Raw genomic sequence first — 8,768 nt, forward strand, 5'->3', positions numbered from 1 at the left:
TCGTCGAGCAGCCGCCTCTGCCCAGCAACGAGCCGCTGCCCCGTCACGCCGCTGCCCGACGTCGACCCGAGTTCGCCGCCGTGTTCCACCCGCGCTCAGATCAGATCCGTGTCGTCGACGTCGAATCGTTCGACAAAAACCCCGAGGCAAGATCCCTATTCTTGCTCAGTACAATTTCAGTTTGATCACAGATTAATTATGCACACGAACTCGTTACCCGAATAATTATTCGTTACAAATACAGAACTGTCGTGAACATATTGGACTGAGAACTATAACGTATGGAACTATTGTGAATGAAACGGACTGTGGACAATAACGTATGACCATTTCACATTGTAATACATATACTGTGATGACCTGTACGGATTTATTTAACGAATGATACTAAAAATAATATTTTGATAATAAATACTGTAAAGATAAAATAAGATAAAATTATTTTAGATTAATTTATGATTTTTAAAGAATTTATTTGACAAAATAATCATTTTAAAATAATTATAATAAATTATTTTGGTGAAAAATCATTTTAGAGTAATTATAATAAAACAATAGAATTTGTTTGACAAAAGAATTAGTTTAGAATAATTATAATTTAAAAGAATTTATTTTAGAATAAGTATCAATTTACAATAATTTTAGTAATTTAAAAAAGTTTTATAAAAGAAATTATTTAGAACATTTATAAATATTTTTTTAAGGATTTATTTTATAAAAGGAATTATTTTAGAACATTTATAAATAATTTTTAAAAGATTTATTTTAGAAAAAGGATTATTATGAATTTTCATGATTTATGTTTCTTAATTATGTGATATACTATGATCTTGTTGTATATGATTAGTTGCATTTATTACTCTTGGTTATGTTTGAGAACTGTTAGAAATTCATGACTAGTGTGGCCTGATGTGTCCTGTTTAAGACTTAGAAACCTGTGTATATGTTAGCTTAGAAAAACAAGAGAGTTGGGATGGGGAAGTTAATGTTCATGTGATCGGATAAGACTGTTGATGTATCTTCCAGGCTCGCTCCCGTGGTTGGTGTCGCCACCGGGGGTGGGTTGTAGGGCTAAAGTGAAGGGGGTACATCACTTTAGTCCGTGAAATCGTTTCGTCACTCGGGTTCTGTTTGAAGTTCGAACCAGGCAGAAAACGGTTTACGTGTAGTCCTCTAGGCCGCATGTGTAGCGGGATTGGATGCACGTAGGGGATTTGTGAACAGTCAATTATCCGGTGATATGAGCGTTGGCTCTGTGTGAGATGTGACCAGTGATCTGTTATAGAATGACTAATTACATGACTTATTACCAGTGGATCGGTGTCGCCACTGTGGTTGGTTGTTGAGTCAAGGTGAATCAGTATCGTCATTTTGGTTAGGATTTATGGATTCTTGTGAGACGTAGATCGGTTGTATTTCTTTTCATACATAGATCGGGGTTAATATTTAATTATCTACAATTTGAGATATATGGTATATACATGAGGGTTTCCTTGTTTGGATTATTTCGCTCGACGTACTACGTTTCGAGTTGTAGATTTTAAGTATTAATTCCATCTAGTGTATAACCCTGTACTTGGTTGATTATTCTGATCGCTAGCTGCATGATCGACTTGTTACTTGGTTGATTCCCTTGGATTTATTATGATTATTCTATTCTAGTAGTAAATTATATTTATATTATTAGTATTTCAGTTACACGTTTCCATTGTTATTACCATTATTGCATTGGTTGCACGACTATTCTATTCTTCCTTTTGGGATCTTACTGTGCGCCATGCACCTGACGTACACCGGATTTCTCTGGTGTACGTCAGACTTAGAAGAAGAACAGGTTCAGCTTGGAGATGCGCCAGAGCCGAGTATTCTCAGCAGGAGTGTCTTGTAGACGAAGCAGAAGAAGAGTTGAAGCTCAGTTATTCCTTTCAGTTTATTTTCGTAGCATTTCCTTTTCCGCCTGATCGTTGTATTTTATATTCTCCAGTATTTCATTCAGATAGTTTGTATAAGGGCATGTTTGGCCTGAATATTATGTCTGGATGATCATTTCAGTTGTGATATGTATCTTTTGGTTCTGAGTTGTTTATTATATTCTCATTACTGTGATCGGGGACCTGTGCCTTCGTTTGTATTTCTTGACGCTTAGCGTATTAGATTGAGAAGACGGGGTCTAGCACTTATCTCTTCTCAGTTTAATACGTCGCGGGCTTGCTCGCGTTCCGATTCCCTGGTATTTTGGGAAGCGGGGCGTGACACATGTGTACCGGGTTCAAAAAGCTTTATATGGGTTGAAACAAGCTCCTAGAGCTTGGTATGCTCGCCTCTCTAGTTTTCTTGTTGAAAATGGTTTTTCAAAAGGAACAATTGATAACACTCTTTTTGTGAGAAAAAGGAAAAATGATTTCATTTTAGTTCAAATATATGTTGATGATATCATTTTCGGTGCTACTAATGAATCTTTGTGCAAGGAATTTTCTAAAGTTATGCAAGATCATTTTGAGATGAGTATGATGGGAGAGCTTACATTCTTTCTCGGGCTCCAAGTGAAGCAAACTAAGGATGGAATATTCATTTCTCAAAGCAAGTATGCTAAGGAATTGGTAAAGAAATTCAATTTAGAGAATTCTAAGCATGCGCCTACTCCCATGAGTACAAGTGTCAAGCTTGATGCGGATGAAAGTGGTAAAGATGTGGACCAAAAACTATACCGAGGTATGATAGGTAGTCTTCTTAATCTCACCGCTAGTAGACCCCATATCATGTTTAGTGTGTGTGCATGTGCACGTTTTCAAGCTTCTCCTAAAACATCTCATTTAATTGCGGTTAAAAGGATCATTAAGTATGTTAATGGAACTTTTAATCTTGGTTTATTTTATCCAAAGAGCACCTCTTTTGATTTATATAGTTTTTGTGATGCCGACTTTGCCGGTTGTAAGGTAGATCGCAAGAGTACGAGTTGAACATGCCAATTCTTAGGAAATTCACTTGTTTCTTGGGCTTTCAAGAAACAAAATTGTGTTGCTTTGTCCACTACGGAAGCGGAATACATTGCCACCGGCTTATGTTGTGCTCAAGTTTTGTGGATGAAACAAAGCTTGGTTGACTATGATTTGAATTTTCAAAATATAAAAATCTTTTGTGATAACACTAGTGCTATTAATATTTCCAAAAATTAGGTTTTGCAATCTAGAACTAAGCATATTGATGTGTGCCATCATTTCTTACGTAATCATGTAGAGAGACAAGATGTATCCCTAGTGTTTGTTGATACAAAATCTCAATTAGCGGATATATTTACTAAGCCTCTTGGTGAGGATGATTTTTGTCGCATAAGAAATGGTTTGGGCTTATGCAATATGTGAAAGTTCTATTTGCTTGCTTGTTTAGTTACATTTTTGCATGCATTTCTCTTTACCCCATTTTTGATGGTGACAAAGGGGGAGAGAAATCTCCTCATTTGTTGCATATATTTAGGGGGAGCTCATAGATAGGGGGAGCACCTATCTATAAGCTATATTTATTTTTTTTGCTCTTATATAATGGTTGGTTGTCACCATCAAAAAGGGGGAGATTGTTAGCCCTTATATTTTGATGATGTTTAACAACCACCATTATCGGTACTAATTGCTTATTGAGAGAAAATGTAGTGAATACATATATCAAGCATGTTAGTGCCACTAATGGAGGATTGGATGGAATATGCGCTACAACGATGATATCCAAAGGAGGAGGAGGCATAGTGGTGAAGCAACGTTATTTCAAGAACACCAAATTCAATTAGAAGCTTCATCCAAACTCAAGCTATATCAAGACTCAAGAATTATATTCTCGTGAGGATATTAGCTAGGTTTTATTTTCTCTCTAGTGCTAGAATGTAGGAAAATAGTTTATATTTCATCTGAAGCTATTGGGATATCAACACACACGTTTTCATACTTATAGTTTTGAACGTATTTCACAAAATACTATTTTTCTCAAGTATGAGGACCTATTTGTAAAATTCCTTTTCCAAACAATTTGTTTTCAGTATTAAAAATATTTTACAAAGTTTCATAATTTTCAGAGGTCAAATAAATATTTTATAAATATTTTAAGTTAGTCATATATCAGGTTTTTGAGTGTATCAGATTGCGGTCGACCGCCACGGTCGACCACGCCTGAGCTCACTCATCAGTGGGCAGCAGAAACTTTCACGGTCGACCGCCGCGGTCGACCGTGAGCAAAAAATTTCTCACGGTCGACTGCCACGGTCGACCGCGAAAGTCTCTGGACTTTTGGTAAGTTTCTGAACTGTCTCGAGGTCGACCGCGAAAAAGTCACGGTCGGCCGCCGATTGTTTTAAACGGTAATATGGTACAGATCTCAGCGCCGATTTCATAGGATCTCAGCGCTATTCTATTTCCAGGTTTTGGGGGATTAGGTATGGGTTTCAAACAGCTGTGCTTTCTATTTAAACCTATCTTCTTCTTCTTCCTCTATACCCCAGATCTTTAAAAATCTTTCAGAGAACGTTTTTACAGAGCTTCATTTTCAAACCAGTTTCTTCTGAGTTTTTGTGTTTCACATCCCAGCTTCAGTGTTATCTTCTCTTTTCCTTAGGGACATTATAAAGAGAGAGTTCTTACACCATTTCTACTATTTTGAGAGCTTGATCTTGTGTAGATCAATTGTGTGGGAGTGTGATCTAGTGAGATCAACTGTGTAGTGTGAGATCGTTAGGGGATCGCTGTGTAGAAGAAGTTCTGGCTTCCAAACCGGGTTGTGTAGTGGATTTCTCCTCGAGAGTGGGGAGCGGGGACGTAGGTCAGCGGACCGAACCTCGTTAACACATCACGCGTCACAGGATAATGATTCCTAACTCTATCTCCTCTATTTTGATTGCTTTTGGATATTGTATTTTGTTTGTCTTAATTTTATTGCACCATAATAGCCTTGTGACCCTAATCACCCCCCTCTAGGGTCCAACAAATCATTCATCAGTATCATAAAGGTTGATGGAGCGTTACACAACCCGAATGGCATCACCAACCACTCAAACAGGCTCTGCTTGGTCTTGAACATAGTCTTCCAAGTTTCATCCTCCCGAATCCTCACATGATGGTTACCAGATTTAAGATCCAACTTTGTGAAGAACCTCACTCCCTCCAACTGGTCTATAAGATTATCGATCCGTGATAGTGGGTAACGATTCTTTATCGTTATACTATTGAGCGCCCAGTAATCCACACACATGTGCCAGCCTCCATCCTTCTTAGGCACCAACAACACTGGCGACCTGTAAGGTGAACAACTTGGCACTATCACTCCTTTCTCCAGAAGCTCCTGAACTTTCCTATTTATCTCCTCGGACTATTGTATGGATGTGTGGTAAAGACCTATATTCGGCAAAGAACTCTCTCTTGTCAACATAATCTCGTGCTCCACACTTCATCTCGGCAGTAGTCCAGTGATCTTTGAAAACAAGTCCGCACACTTGGCCTTCAACTTGTCAAGAACTCCCTCCTAAAGCTTGCTTAAGGTAGTCAAGCATACTCTACTCAGTTGCTCCTCGTAAGGCCTGATGAATAATAGAACAAACTTCTTGCTTGCATTCACTAGTCTCTTCCCCTGAGTCACTGTCACCAAGCTTGTCTCCTACGGAAGAGATGACGAACGAAATATAAACTGCTCGCCATCCTTGGTGAACGTATACTTCTGGGCCCGCCTGTTATAGACTACATACCTATCCTACAAATAAGGAGTATCCAGTATAACCTGACAAACATCTAATGGAACAACATCATAGGTGACCTCATCAATATACGACCCATGGAGTGCAAATTTAAACGTGCATTGATTGACTACACTCAACCCCGCCTCCTTCTGAATCTACCCCAATGGATAGGGCTTTAGATGCTTGATCGTCTTTGGACCTAGCTTCTAAAGCAAGGCCTCAAATATCAAGTTCTTTTGGCTACTTGGATCAATTATGGCATCTACCAAGCTGGTCTTCACTTGCAACTTGAGAACAAAGAGCTGCTCTCTGGGGACTTCGTCCTCTTTTGCTGCCTGCTTTTCTGCCATAAGGTTGAGATTGTTATTAGGCTCTGTCATCCCTAAAACTTCTTTCGGGCCTTGAGCTATCACGTATGCTTTTTTCTCCTCCTTCTTCTTCAACCCCTTCGGTTTGTGATGAGGATACTTCTTGCAGCACCGATCAGCGACGTGTCCTATCTGCTTGCAATGATTACAAGTCAGTCCTGCTTTCTCGGGATCATCCTTCTTCTTCTCCTCCTTGGGTTAGGTGCCACTAGACTTGCCTCCAGTTTTCTTGGCATCTCTCTTTGTCTCATTGCTCTTTTTCTGCTTGCCTTTAATGGCAATAGCCTTCACGCTTGCGTCCGCAATCGACTCAACCGTGAAAAGCTTCATCTCCTTCTGGATGTATTCATTCAAACCCGTCATATACTTCATAAAAATAGAATACTCCTTCGTCGCAATGTTGAGGATCATAGCTTGCTATTGAAACTCTGTAGTGTACTCTTGAACGGTTTGATTGAATTATTATCGCAAGCTGTACCACTTATACCAACGCTCTTCAAGGAATATCACTGGGTAGAACTGCTTCCTCAGTAGCTCCTTGAACTTGCTCCACGACACAGATTTATTCTCCTGCTTGCAGTAGTACTTCCACCACATCAAAGCATGTCTGGAAAGCTTTAGTGTCATGAAAATGATCTTCTCCTTAGATGAAAAGCTATAAAGAGTAAAATAGATCTCCATACACTCAATCCAATCATCAAGTCTCTCAACGTTGATGCTCCCATCATAAACAAGTATCTCCACTTTGAAATTGATCTTCAAATTCTGGTAAGAACTCTTACCCCCTTGATGTGGAACGGTCTTGACGGCTTTGACCTCCTCTTCAGAATCTGAATTCTCACTATCTCGATCGGATTCTACAGGTCACTTCTTTGACCCTGACGGATATTCAACCTTCTTGTCGCCTCCTTGGATGAGATCGATGAGCTTTGTGAGTGTTGAACTGAATGTCTCGATCTGTTTCTCCACCGCATCAAGTCTATATGAATTGTCCTTTTTAGCCATCTTCTTCTTCCTACTTGATTTCTGGACTTCTTCCAAAGAAACAAAAATCTTACCTAGCTTCTTGTACTGCGAACGAGTAAGGACCATGCATAGGACACCCCTTCACAGGATTTGATTTGCTCTGATACCAACTTGATACGAGTCTCCATACGAGCACATTTGATCTTAAAATTATCAAAGGTGGGTTTTGAGAATAAAAACAGCAAAATACAAGAACAATTAGATATGACGAAGGAAAAATACCTTCTCTATATTATGAAGATCAATTATTTACAAACCTCTTCTCAAAATCTCTCTAGAATAAAGAACAAATCTCTTTATTCTCAAATCTCTCTATTCTCAAATCTCACGAGTTTCTCCTTTGAAATCCTAAATCAATAGGGTTTCTATTTATACAAACCCTAAAACCCAAACCGGCTAGGAATCAGGATCGATCCAGACCCGATATTGGTCGACTGATGTACCTATATCGGTCGACCGATCGGCCTCCGTCGGTCGATTGATAAGGATGCATCACTCGACCATCCATAACTATGTTTTTTTTAACCCTATAGCGTGTAGGTGACCAGTCAACTTATGATGGTTAAGTAGTTGACGGATAGTACTTCATCGGTCAACCACTGCTAGACCATCGGTCGACCGGCCAAAGCTGCTTCGTCAACTTCCTGATTTTTGTTATTTTCCTAATTTTTATTGTTTTCACTGTTATCAACGACTCCGTCCACACTTCTAGTCTCAAGCTATTATGAGAATCATCTATCCTCAAGCTCCCACAATGATTGCTAAGTTTCTGAAGCAGAGAAGATACACCTGTATCAGTACTTATTATCCCACTCGCAGAGCCGAATCGAGAAGCGATTTGTCCTCGGACTCCACACTAACAACTATTCATCATCATCATTACTCATGCTACGAGTCTCTATGACACATCTCTCTTCATATCACTTCGCTCACCATCACATCAATCGGTAGTGACTCATCTCATATGCAATCGATATCTGTAAATCATCTGTTGATTCAGCTACCTGCCTGGACTTAGCTAGAGTTGCACTTCTACCCCTCTCAGCTGGGTATTTATGAGGGCTCATAGCCTACTAAGGAGAGGATTCTCCTCGAGGCCCCCTTAGGGCCACAGGTACGCTATATCTAGCTAACTTCATCTGCATTTTCAGGACTTATTCAGTTTAATGGTTCCCCACTCAAGCTCTATACGGACTTGGTCGTTAGAGGAATCACCGAAGAACCCAACTTTAATCCTCTAATGTGCTTATTTTACAACTCTCTTATCCTTAATAGGGAATCAGCCGTCTAAGAAGATGAGAGGACCTACATCGTGCATATCACCCTAAACCCCATCGCTAACTTGGAGTTATCTTATAATCTCGCTGCTGAGTCCTAGGACATCAATAATTATTATGCATAAAATTCACTACAATGCAACCTGTTATAGAAATATATAAAATTAATATTTATACACAATATAGTAGTAAGATTATTCTTCACAAAATTTTGGTTTACGTATTTTATTTATAAACTTTAAAAAATTATGTAAAATTTAAAAAATATGATAAATTCCATTATAGATCAAGTTTATTAAAAAAATTATAATAAGCATGTTAATGTCAAAATATACAATATTTTTTACTATAAAAGATTAAAAAATTATAATAATATATTTTATC

The sequence above is a fragment of the Asparagus officinalis genome, chromosome 10 (genome assembly GCF_001876935.1).
Source record: "Asparagus officinalis chromosome 10, Aspof.V1, whole genome shotgun sequence".
NCBI lineage: Eukaryota > Viridiplantae > Streptophyta > Magnoliopsida > Asparagales > Asparagaceae > Asparagus > Asparagus officinalis.